We start from the raw sequence: 13545 nt of genomic DNA, 5'->3' as shown, positions 1-13545 counted from the left end.
TTGCTTTACACTGCTATGTCAGTTTCTGCTGTATTGCAAAGTGAATCAGCCATATATATACATCTTCCCTCTTTTTCGGATTTCCTTCCCATTTAGGTCATTACAGATCCCCGAATCGAGTTCCCTGTGCTATACTATAAGTTCTCTTTAGTTATCTATTTTATAAGTAGACGTGCATATATGCCGATCCCAGCCTCCCAATTCATTCCCGTTGCCTTTGCCTTTTGGTGTCCATATGTTTATCCTCTGTGTCTCTATTTCTGTTTTGCAAATAAGATCGCCTATGCTGTTTTTCTAGATTACACATATGTGTGTTAATAACTGGTACTTTGGTTCTTTCTGTGACTCGTCACCAGTTTAACCCTAGAATGGTGATAAAGGATACCTTTTGGGAACTGGCCACTCAAAGACCTTGATAATGAGGCCCTGCTCCTTGGCCTTGCCCCTGACAGTCTTCCCAACACGCCAGAAAAGTGATTCTTAAGTCGGAAAATTATTCAAGAGTGACGGAAATAAAAACCCTCTCTTCCTAACAGCTTTCCCCTGTGACTTTCTCACCTCCACTCCGTTCCCTCAGTATTACTGGGAAGTCTATGTTTACAAAGAGGAATGATTTTCTTAGAAATTTGACTTGGCTTGAAAATTGTATTTTTAGAGATGGCAAAATTAATTTGGTGCAGTGATAGAAAAACCAAGACCATGTATAATTGTTACCTAGTAGACTGATGATGTGAGCTCTGAAACTAGAATGCTTGGGTTTGGAGTTGAGCACCACCGGCTGTGTGACACTGGACAACTTACTTCTCAGTGCTCAGTTTTCTGATCTGTATAATGGGAATCATAATCACCTATCTCCTATGGTAGCTGTTAGGATTAAATGAGTTGACAGATGTAAAGGGCTTAGAACAGTGCCTGGTACATAAAACTAACTCTCTAAGTGTTGGCAGTACTTACTGTTGTTAGGGTGCTGGGTAATCATGATTACTGTTATCATCAACATTCTCACAACCATCCTCCTACAAAACATGGCCCACTCAGGCTTTAGGATTTAGCAGAGGTAAAGCCACAAGTTGAATCTCTCCAGTAAGATTCTGCCAGGATTTGCTGTTGTTCAGTTGCTAAGTTGTATCTGACTCTTTGCGACCCCATGCACTGCAGCATGCCAGGCTTCCCTGTCCTTCACTATCCCAGAGTTTGCTCAGATTCATGTCCACTGTGTTGATGATGTTATCTAACCATCTCATCCTCTGCCATCCTCTTCTCCTTTTGCCTTCAGTCTTTCTCAACATCAGAGTCTTTTCCAATGAGTTGTCTCTTCACATCAGGTGGCCAAAGTATTGGGGCTTCAACTTCAGCATCAACCCTTCCAGTGAATATTCAGGGTTGATTTCCTTTAGGATTGACTGGTTTGATCTCCTTGATGTCCAAGGGACTCTCAAGAGTCTTCTCCGGCACTACAATTCGAAAGCATCAATTCGGTGCTTAGCCTTCTTTATGGTCCAACTCTCACATCCATACATAACTACTGGAAAGACCATAGCTTTGACTATATAGACCTTTGTTGACAGAGTGATATCTCTGCTTTTTTTTTTTTTTATTTCTGCTTTTTAATATACTGTCTAGGTTTGTCAAAGCTTTCCTTCCAAGGAGCAAGCGTCTTTTAATTTCATGGCTGTAGTCACCGTCCACAGTGATTTTGGAGCCCAAGAAAATAAAGTTTTTCACTGTTTCCACTTTTTCCCCATCTGTTTGCCATGAAGTGATGGGACTTGATGCCATGATCTTAGGTTTTTGAATATTGAGTTTTAACCCATTTTTTTCACTCTCCTCTTTCATCCTCATCAACAGGCTCCTTAGTTCCTCTTCTGCCATTAGAGTGGTATCATCTGCATATCTGAGGTTATTGATATTTCCCCTGGCCATCTTGATTCCAGCTTGTGATTCATCCAGCCTGGCATATTGCATGATGTACTTTGCATTTAAGTTAAAGAAACAGCGTGACAATATATAGCCTTGTCATACTCCTTTCCCAATTTTGAACCAATCAGTTGTTCCATGTCCAGTTCTAACTGTTACTTCTTGTCTGCATACAGGTTTCTCAGGAGGCAGGTAAAGTGGTCTGGTATTCCCATCTCTTTAAGAATTTTCCACAGTTTGTTTAGAGCTACACTGTCAAAGGCTTTTACATAGTGAATAAAGCAGAAGTAGATGCTTTTCCTGGAATTCTCTTGCTTTCTCTATGATCCAACGAATGTTGGTCTCTGGTTTCTCTGCCTTTTCTAAACCCAGCTTGTACATCTGGAAGTTCTCGGTTCATGCACTACTGAAGCCTAGCTTGAAGGATTTTGAGCATAACCTTACTTGTGAAAGGAGCATAATTATATGGGAGTTTGAACATTCTTTGGCATTGCCCTTCTTTGGGATGGGATGAAAACTGACCTTTTCCAGTCCGGTGGCCCCTGCTGAGTTTTCCAAATTTGCTGGCATATTGAATGCAGCACTTTCACAGCATCATCTTTTAGGATTTTAAATAGCTCAGCTAGAATTTATTGCCTCCACTAGCCTTGTTTGTAGTAATGCTCCCTAAGGCTCGTTTGACTTCAGACTCCAGGATGTCAGGCTCTAGGTGAGTGATCACACCATCATGATTATCTGGGTTGTAAATACCCTTTTTGAATAGTTCTGCTATGTATTCTTGCCACCTCTTTTTAATTTCTTCTGCTTCTATTAGGTGCTTACCATTTCTGTTTTTCATCGTGCTCATCCTTACATGAAATATTCCTTTCATCTCTCCAATTTTCTTGAAGAGATCTCTAGTCTTTCCCATTCTAATTTTTCCCTCTACTGTTCATTATAAGAAGGCCTTCTTTTCTTGCTCTTCTCTGGAGCTCTGCATTAAGTCGGGTATATCTTTCCTTTTCTCCCTTGCTTTTTGCTTTCTTCTTTCCGCAGCCATGTGTGAAGCCTCTTTGGACAACCACTTTGCCTTCTTACATTTCTTTTTCTTAGGGATGGTTTTGGTCACTGCCTCCTGTACAATGTTATGAACCTCTGTCCATAGTTCTTCAGGCACTCTGTCTACTAGATCTAATCCCTTGAACCTATTCGTCACCTCTACTATGTAATCATAAGTGATTTGATTTAGGCCATGCCTTCCTGGTATGGCCTAGTGATTTTCCCTACTTTCTTCAATTTAAACCTAAATTTTGCAAAAAGGAGCTGATGATCTGAGCCACAGTCAGCTCCAGGTCTTGTTTTTGATAGAGCTTCTCCATCTTCTGCTGCAAAAAATACAGTCAATCTGATTTTGGTATTGACCATTTGGTGATGTCTATGTTTAGAGTTGTGTTGTTGGAAAAGGGTGTTTGCTATGACCAGTGTATCCTCTTGACAAAACTCTGTTAGACTTTGCCCTGCTTCATTTTATATACTCTGAGGCCAAACTTGCCTGTTACTTTAGGTATCTCTTGACTTCCTATTTTTGCATTCCAGTCCCCTATGATGAAAAGGATATATTTTTTTTTATGTTAGTTCTAGAAGGGCTTGTAGGTCTTTATAGAACCGTTCAGCTTCAGCTTCTTTGGCATTGGTGGTTGGGGCATAGACTTGGATTACTGTGATGTTGAATGGTTTGCCTTGGAAATGAACAGGGATCATTCTGTCATTTTTGAAATTGTACCAAGTACTGCATTTTGAACTCTTTTGTTGACAAGAGGAATACTCCATTTCTTCTAAAGGATTCTTGCCCACAGTAGTAGATATAATGGTCATCTGAAATAAATTCACCCATTCCCATTCATTTTAGTTCACTGACTTCTAAGATGTCAATGTTCACTCTTGCCATCTTCTGCTAGACCACATCTAATTTACCTTGATTCATGAACCTAACATTCCAGGTTCCTATGCAGTATTGTTCTTACAGCTTTGTACTTTGCTTTTACCAGACTTTGGCCCAACTGTCTCATTCTTTCTGGAGCTATTAGTAGTTGCCCTCTGCTCTTTCCCAGTAGCATAGTGGACATCTTCCAACCTGGGGAGGGCTCATCATCTGGTATCATATCTTTTTGTCTTATCATACTGTTCATGGGGTTCTCATGGCAAGAATACTGGAGCCATTCCCTCCTCCAGTGGAACACGGTTTGTCAGAACTCTCCACTATGACCCATCTGTCTTGGATGGCCCTGCATGGCATGGCTCATAGCTTCATTGGGTTATGCAAGCCTCTTCACCACAAGACTGTGTTCCATGAAGGGGCTGCCAAGGTTCAATTTTAGGATCCTTGGTGAAGGAAGTGTGACCGTAATTGGGCTGAATTCTCCTAGAGCCCCAGACAGGGGACAGTTCTGTAGTTTTGTTCCTGGTTTCTCTGCTCAGAGATTTATAGGGATCTTTAGCCCATTCTCATGAAAATCTTCTAGATGACTGTCAGACAATAGGCTCAATCGAATGGCTAAGGAATGTTATCTAGCATTCCTAAAAAGAATTGAAAAAAGCATCTTGCAAAGTGACAGTGAAGCAGTGTGTGCATGCTCAGTCACTTCTGTCATGTCTGACTCTTTGCAACCCTATGCACTGTAGCCTGCCAGACTCCTCTGTCCATGGGATTCTCCAGACAAGAGTACTGGAGTGGATTGCCATGCCCTCCTCCAGATCTTCCCAACCCAAGGATCGAACCTGTGTCTCTTATGTCTCCTGCATTGGCAGGTAGGTTCTTCAACTAGCGCCACCTGGGAAGCCCCAACATTGATGCAGACATGGGCCTAAATATTTTTTTAACCTATAAGACCAAAATCAAACACAGCAAAATATTCTCTAAATTGAATCTAAATCAAATGCATTTTTGCTCTGCTTTGTTTCAAGACCCTGGCTTGTGAATTTGACTCAGAAAGGAGTCTGGCATCTCAGTTCCCCTTTCTCCCTCAGGGTATAAGCACCAGAGGAATGTGAGAGTGGATTCCAGTCACAACATCTGCCGGTGGGGGGATTTGCTCTTTGCAGGTTGCCACACGATGTGCTGCTTTTATGGGTCTCAACTCCGAGCATCGCCTGCTGCCTGCTGTGTGCATTTTCTAGGCAGCCCGGAGCATTTCTGATGGGCGATCTCTCAGGGTTTCTTTAAGACTTGAAGTCTGTTAAGTGGAAAAGTTTTCTAGTTGATTAAAAACAAGTTCTGAATCCAGTTTCCACAACTGTGTGTTTTGTGGTAACCATAGGAAAATGCAGTCAACAAGACTGAAATAGTCTTTGCTCTATTGAGAATACGATTTTGGCCCTTCACCTCCTGGTCTGTAAAGAACTCACCTAGATGGTCTCAGATTAACTTCAATTTATGTGTGTGTGTGTGTGTTTTAGTTAAAATTCCCATTGGTTTCTTTTTCAATCTTCTCTGTCCCTTTGCTGAGCTTCTCATTTTGTTCTCCTGATTTGGTTATATTATTTATCTGTATTTTCTTGTAGCTCTCTGAGCATCTTTAGGAGAATTATCTTGCATTCTTTGTCAGGCAGTTCATGTATCTCCATTTCTTCGGTGTCAGTTACCGGAGGTTTACTGTGTTTCTTCGGAGGCAGCGTGTTTCTCTGATGCTTCATAATGCCCATAGCCTTGTGTGGATATCTATGCATTTGGAGAAGTAATCATCTCTTTCCAGCTTCATGGACTGACTTCTGTAAGGAAAGACCTTTGCCCGTGAGAAGGGGCACACCGGAGTGTACTGTGACCTGTCTAATGGTACAGGGCTCTAAGTATGGGGTTGTAAGGAGATGTGATAGCTTGACACTCAGGCCACAGCTTCAACGACATCGTAGTCCCTGGAGAGGAGGACAGAGGATCCACAGTGGCTTCAAGGGCTGTGGGAGTCCTCAGTGATGCCTTTAGAGGCTGGGGATCAGTGCAGGCAGTAGCAGTGGCTTGAGCCAGAAGTGTGCATAGACTGGGTTGCACAGTCAGCTGTCTGTAGGGTTGAGAGCCAGGGTTGGTAGCAAGGGTTAGGGCCAACCTTGGGCCAGGGCCCCTGGCTGTCAGCTAACACCCCTGTCGCTGCAGGATCTCCCCATGGGGTGTACACAGCAGTACAACCTGCTGAAGGGAGTTGGGCTGGAGGGGCATAGGTACAGAGCTGGAGGAACTAGTTGCAGGAGAACCCCACAGTCCAGGCCAGTGTAGGGCCCTGGCTGTCTGGTGCAGTCCTGTGCCTTAATGAAACTTTAAGAGCTGGCACTATCACAAAGCCATTTCCGATGGGGAGCCATGACTGGCCCCGGTCTCTCGCTCATTTCTTGCCCCATTCTCTGCCTGAGCAGAAGCTGCTCATGCCACCTGCACAGGGAACGTTCACGTCTGTAGAAACTAGCAAATTCTCTGTGCACTTCTCTCTCTCAGTGTATATGTGTTCAGGGAGCCAGGAATTTTACCACCTTTTGCAAGCCACAGGGAAACACAAGTTTTGGCAGCCAGAAGGGGACTTTGGAGATTCTCAAAATACAGACATCACAGAATGGCTGTGCCTCTCTTGATTTAATATTTGTTGAAATATTGATTAGTTTCAGATCTCCTGCAAGATAGCAAGAATTTTCTAATAATTGAAAAAAAAATTGGGGCTGTATCACATGGCATTTGGAATTTTAGTTTCCCGATCAGGGATCAAACCTGCACCCCCTGCATTGGAAGCACAGAATCTTAACTGCTGGACCACCAGGGAAGTCCCAAATTTCTATTAATTATATTAAGATCACATAGTTCCACATATCTATTTGCTTACTACATCCAAAGAGTTAATGTTTAAAAGTTTGAAGAGGATTGCAAATGATTTAACAGCTTTCAGTTCTTCATTCCAGTCCCATACCATAAAAAATTACTTGCTAACATTTGGGTACTGACCACGCTATAACAACTTGTACCAGCTACAAGTTGAAGTCTTTTTTGCCACAGCCCTATGAGGTAACCACTAATAGTAGACTCTTTTTACAGATGAGAAAACTGAGGCCCAGAAGGTTTACAAAATTTGCCAAAGGTAACACATTTAAGAAGTGTCAGAACCTCCTGCCTGACAAGCCCCTACAGGATCCGTAGCGTAGGAGGGCCACCTGGCCTTTTACTTTACCTAAATTTAGATATTTGACATTATCGCCACATGAGGTCATACAGCCATAGAAATGCACCAGAGAACTAAAAGAAGTCAGAACCACACTGTCCTCTATGGAAAGATAAGTGTAAATATACATCTACATATATTTATTTATACACATAGGATTATACATGCACACATACATGTATACACACTGGATTATATTCATTAGCATAAAGTTATATTACTTTTCACTTTTGAGTGTGCTGAAGTCTTTAGTTAGGTGAGCACAGACATTTTCAATATATTGTAGGTTCCATTACCCTGTTTTGATTTTGTATCAATAGTATATAAAGTCTCAACAGTGAAATTGGTCTGGCCATGTCTTAACATTGAAGATATTCCAGTGAATAGAACCATAGGATTAGGAAGGCAATTTCATCACTTCTTTTGTGAGGAAATGGAGACACAGAGATGTTGAGTAACCTCCCCAAGGTCACACAGCTAGAAAGCCCTCCACTGACCGAGCAGTGAGCTCTGTCCTGCACCCACTGCTCTTGATCCCTGTCTCGTGCCTCCCCCAGGAGAGGCTAAGTCGCACATTGTTGTAGCAACATCCTAGAGGCCACGAAACATTTATTTCACAACCAGTGACTCCTTCCCTGGCATTCTTTTTTTTTTTTTTTTAAATATCTGGGAAGAATGGTTCCATTTTTTTTTTTTTTTTTATAACTTTTCACATTTCAAAACCCTTTTAAAACTGAGAATCAATATTGAACCCCTTAGCCATCCTGGGAAGAAGGGTGTGCAGGCATTGCTTTTTCTATTTTTCAGATGGAGAAACAAAAGTCAAAAACTGTTACACACCTTTGTCAAGATAACACCACTAAACAGTGACAGAGCTGTGACTGTAATTTAGGGATCCTGGCTTGGGGCATGGCGCTGAACCATACCACTTTCCTGTCTAGCAGTATGTCTTACAGGAATTACAGATGGGAACAGCACAAGCATTTTTGTTCTCCTGATGCTATTCATAAACCATTCTCAAACCCAGTGTATTTTCACTGAAAGAAACTATTCTTCATGTGATCAACAACTTGGCAAAAAAGATAATTAGATCGTCTAAACGCTATTCATAAAGTAGATGCTATGTCAGGATAGATATTAAGCACTTTCAAAGTTCCTACCGTATTTCCTTTCAGGGGTGAGGTATAAGGTATATTTAAATGAAGCTTAGTCTGGGAAACCAGCATATTGCAATTAAAAATGCAGCCCTTTAGCCTTGCAATTCTTTGTCTAAAGTCCGTCAACAAAAGAGGGTATTTTAATTCAATAAATAAAAGACAGGCACTTCCAGCTTTCCTATGGGTGGAGTAGCTACTGCTTGCAGTTCATACATGCACAACAGAGAAAATACACAAACAAATAGTATTTGATTTTTCTTGGCTACAGGCAATTTTCATCTTTCAAGAGACCGAAGGAAAAACAACCTTAGAACCTTACCACCAAAACTTCCAAATTTATTGCAACACAACGTAATGGCAAAATGCTATTTTCTTAGTGCTCACATTTTTGAATAACCACCATGGCCAAAAATGCCTGGTTTTATATTTACAATAAACCCAAAGAAAATCTTGAATTCCACTCTCAAAGCTGGGGATGGCAAAGATGCCGTGGGTTGTTCAGAGCAAACCATCGCGTCTAATTATTCAATCTTATCCTCTCTGTTTAACCTGAGCTTGAGGCATTTATTTCATGTTTATACTGGTTTAACACAAATCATGCTTGAAAGAGATTTCGTATCCTGTTTCCCTGTGTAAAGTTGGGCTACAATAGAAGACTTAACAATGCCGGCTGTTTCTTGGGCTTATCAGTTAAAGAAACATTCTACCTAAGAAAATACTTCCAGTGTAAACAAGATACAAAATCACACATGTAGCCACATTCCTCCAAGATCTGTCTGAATAGAGAGAAGTATAGATCTACTCTAAATAATTTCTCTTTTAACTTAGCATCAATATGCCTGTATCTGCTTTTCTTTCATTGTTATAAGCAATTTGTTCTGCTGCTATTATATTCCACAAAGGAAGTAAGGTAAAATACGGGGTAATAATAGATTTAAACGTACTGTAAAGTTCTGCACAAACATTATACTTTTCAACTTATTTTAACCACAATTAAGTTGGTTTAAAAGATACAGTGAAAATCTTGTTCTAATCTTACCTCAGCACAATTTATTTAGAGTTGATATACGTATATTAGTTGTTTCCAAAGATGTCAATTACCATTCAATTCTCCTGAGACTGAAATTTGTATAGACTGATTACTTGGTCAAGGGATGTATTCTAGTTTCTTAATGATAAAAATATTTTCATGTTTTTATAACAAGAAATGGAAAGCAAACTATCTAAATAACATAGCAATTCATTAGAACATACCTTGTTTGAAGAAAGCAAATTTTTTTCAAAACTTTTCCACCACAGAGAACGGATATCCCTTTTTCCTTAAGCTTTTCTGCATCACAGATCCCATCCAAATTATTCTAAAGAAGAAACAAGAAGAGGTCCAAGCACCTTTTCTTTTCTGAGAGGAGCTAATCAAACATTCCTATCAAACTCTCAGCACTTTGAAAAGCACATTTTACACTACACACACACACACTCTCTCACACTCACACACACTGCTTCTCACACTGGTTTTAGTACTGAATTAGGCGGTCCTCTTTTAAATTTCCACTCCCACTTTTTTTTTTTTTCTTTTGGGGTAAGGATTTCTAAATATTCCTTCTAGCCCAAAGCACACATTTCCAGCAAGCAAATTCTACAATTAGAAATTCTAAAAAGTAGCAGAGAAGCACCTAGATAAGATGGAAAAATTTTAAGTATACTTTAAAATTGTCTTAAGCAGGGCAATTATATTTTCTCTTTCTTTTTCAAATGCTGGCAAACAGCTGGATTAAATTGCATAAAGAAATAAAACTGTACAAACACTACTGAGCTGGTTCTATTGGACTCTCACTTTTGGAGTAGAAATAATTTTCCTACATGTTAAAGCTGTTTTTTGGTTTAGTTCACTTTGGTCCTTTTTGCATTTTGGCAAGTTTAACGAAATGACTGTAGTCTATGCTGCTGGGAACAGGACAGAAGATAATAACAGTGGGAAGCAAAACCTGACTCATGTTTCAAAAAAACAAATGATGTATAGCTCACAACGTAAGTGCAATCTGCAGGATTTTATTTATTTACATATTAGTGCCATCAATTAAATTGAAGGGATTCAGGCCCAAAACATACATGAGCATATCACAACATCTTAAAAATAGACCATAAAAAAGCACATCTGACACTCCTGGAGATTCAGATGTTTATCAGTCTGACAGCTTCTTCTCTTCAGCTAGGGTGGGAGGGAGCCCAGGGCTGGTCCTCTGCCTGCCTGGGACTGCGCACTCACCCAGCCCAGCCCAAAGAGGAGAATCTTCCCCACGAAGGACCCCTGGGGATTGCTCCGGTTTGAACATTTTCCCTTGTTTGGTTCTGCATTTTCTCAACCCTGGGGACTTCCCTGGCAGCCCAGTGGCTAAGACTCTGCACTTCCACTGCAAGGGGCACATGGCTTTCATCCCTGGTCAGGACACGAAGATCCCGCATACTGCACAGCACAGCCAAAGCATTAAAAAAAAAAAAATTCTCAATTCTATTTATTCTTCCTTAAAATCCTAGGTCCATTGGTGGTAAGGATCGTATAGCCACATGGAAGATGCCCTGTCCCATCCTTTGAGGGAAGGTTTGGATGAAAGGGCAGTCCAAATAAAATTAATATTGATACTATTTCTATTAGTGTTAATAGTGCTAATTACCATTTATGAAATACTTATGCTGGGAATGGTGATAAACCCTCTACATGTATCAACTCATTTAATAGAACAACCTACAGGGGTTATTACCATTACTTTCACAATATAGATAAGAGAACTGAGGCTCAAAGAGATTAATTTACTTTCCCAGGGTCAGCTGGCTGGAAAGGTAAGAGCTGAGGTTCAAATTCAAAGTTGGCTGACCCTTAGGCAATGTGCTGTGTTAGGGCTGAGAGCTTCTTTTCTTTCATTTGTTTATCTTGTTTTCTTATGGTGAATAAGGCGGAATCAAATGTAAACATACTGAAAGCATAAGAAGAGATGCTCAAAGTGAAGTGGAAATTGAAAAACAATGTTTGTGGTGATGGAAAGATTTGGAAATACACATGATGGTTGTACTCTGCTATGTGTATAATTAATGCTAATTATTTATGTAGCAATTAATAATTTAGCAATCTAATTAATAATTAGAATTAATTAGCAAAATGGAAAAATTTTTGTTGTACATATTTGCCACAATAATAAACAGTATTAAAAAAGAAATTCTCCTTTAAGATAAGCAATGAAATATGACTTTTTAATGTTGATTAAATAATTTTGATTATTTTTTAAATGTCTCTAAGAGCTCAGAAAATTCTTTTCATTTCCCAGAGATTCAGTTCTTGTATTTTTTAAAATTTGTATTTGTTTTTTTAAAAATTTAATTGAAGCATAGTTGACTCACAGTGTTGTGTTAATTTCAGATGTACAGCAAACTGAATCACTTTTATATATACCTGCATCCTCTCTTAGGTTCTTTTCCCACATAGGCCATTGCACAGTGCTGAGGAGAGTCCTCTGTGCTGACAGTAGGTCCTTATTAATTACTTACTTTATATATATTCAGTTCAGTTCAATTGTTGTTGTTCAACAGTTGTTCAACAGTTCAGAGTCTGTTGTGTCCGACTCTTTGCGACCCCATGAATCGCAGCACGCCGGGCCTCCCTGTCCATCACCAACTCCCATAGCAGTGTGTATATGTCAGTCCCGGTCTCCCAGTTTATCCCTCCCCTGCTTCTCCCCGGTGAGCATAAGTTTGGTTTCTACATCTGTGACTCTATTTTCATTTTGTGAATAAGTTCATTTGTACCATTTTTTAGCTTACACATATAAGTGACATCATATAATATTTATCTTTCTCTATCTGACTGTCTTTACTCAGCATGTCAATCTCTAGATACATGCATGTTGCTGCAAAATGGCATTATTTCATTCTTTTTAATGACAAATATTCCATTGTATATATGTACCACATCTTTTTTTGTTTCTTTGTTTTTGTTTTTTTTAATTTTTTTTCCCAATTATTTTTATTAGTTGGAGGCTAATTACTTTACAATATTGTAGTGGTTTTTGCCATACATTGACATGAATCAGCCATGGATTTACATGTGTTCCCCATGCTGATCGCCCCTCCACCTCCCTCCCCATCCCATCCCTCGGGGTCATCCCAGTGCACCAGCCCCGAGCGCTTGTCTCATGCATCCAACCTGGACTGGCGATCTGTTTCACTGTCCCACATCTTCTTTATCCATTCCTCTGTCAATGGACATTTAGGTTGCTTCCATGTCCTGATTATTATAAATAGTGCTGCAATGAACACTGAGGTGCGTGTATCTTTTCAGATTATGGTTTTCTTTGGATATATGCCTAGAAGAGGGATATGGTAGTTCTACTTTTAGTTTTTTAAGAATCCTGCATACTTTTCTCTGTAGTGGCTGTATACATTTGCCACCAGTGTAGGAGGTTTCCCTTTTCTCAAACCCTCTCTAGCAATATAGACTTTTTGATGATGACCATTCTGACCAGTGTGAGGATACCTCATTTTAGTTTTGATTTGTATTATGCTATTAATTGGTGATGCTAAGCATCTTTTCATGTCCTTTTTGGCCATCTCTGGTGGCTCAATGATAAGAATCCACCTGCCAATACAAGAGATGCCGGTTTGATCCCTGGGTTGAGAAGATCCCCTTTGGAGAAGGAAATGGCAACCCACTCCAGTATTCTTGCCTGGGAAATCCCATGGACAGAGGAGCCTGGAAGGCTATAGTCCATGGTGTCGCAAAAGAGTTAGACAAAACTTAGCAACTAAACAATAGCAACAATGTCTTCTTCAGATAAATGTCTATTTAGATCTTCCATCCATTTGAAATATCACTTTTCATCAGATTGCCTAGAATTGGTAAGCTGGTAAATGCCTATGGCAGACATATGGTGACCCTGATGTGCTGCCTGTGCTGTGGACAAATGTGGTCATTCTACAGAGCTGTCTAGACGTACTTACTCACGTTACATATGTATCCTAGGACCCATGAAACTCCTGTGGGATAGTCTTTGGTGAGCTTCTTGCACAGAATCATGGGAAATCCATCCCTAAAAAGTTAAGAGTTAAGTATGGGAGATACACAGTATGAAATATTTAGTAGCCGCTAGAAGCAAAGAGCCACGTGTGGGATTTGAACAATGATTCCCCACACCAGATCACCTAGGTGAGGAGGTCTGCCTGTTGGTTTTGGCACCTGTCATTTGGTAAGTAACCTAACTTCTTGGTTTTTTAGTTTCTTTATCTGTAAAATGGGAAAAAATAATAAT

The 13545-nt window shown here is 40.1% G+C and overlaps 1 protein-coding gene across 3 annotated transcripts in view; it reads right to left on the bottom strand.

Moving 5' to 3' along the window:
* VIT (vitrin) overlaps positions 1 to 9771 on the bottom strand; it is a 119061-nt gene extending 109290 nt beyond the window's left edge. For all 3 annotated transcript variants that reach the window (XM_070476818.1, XM_070476824.1, XM_070476827.1), the window contains exon 1: positions 9503 to 9771. The gene's annotated coding sequence lies outside the window, so the exon portion shown is untranslated. The remainder of the gene's footprint in view (positions 1 to 9502) is intronic.
* Between the last annotated feature and the right edge of the window lie 3774 nt (positions 9772 to 13545).

The sequence above is a fragment of the Odocoileus virginianus genome, chromosome 2 (genome assembly GCF_023699985.2).
Source record: "Odocoileus virginianus isolate 20LAN1187 ecotype Illinois chromosome 2, Ovbor_1.2, whole genome shotgun sequence".
Lineage (NCBI taxonomy): Eukaryota > Metazoa > Chordata > Mammalia > Artiodactyla > Cervidae > Odocoileus > Odocoileus virginianus.
Note: the sequence above shows the minus strand (reverse complement) of the source record. Positions and strands in the feature narration are given on the sequence as shown.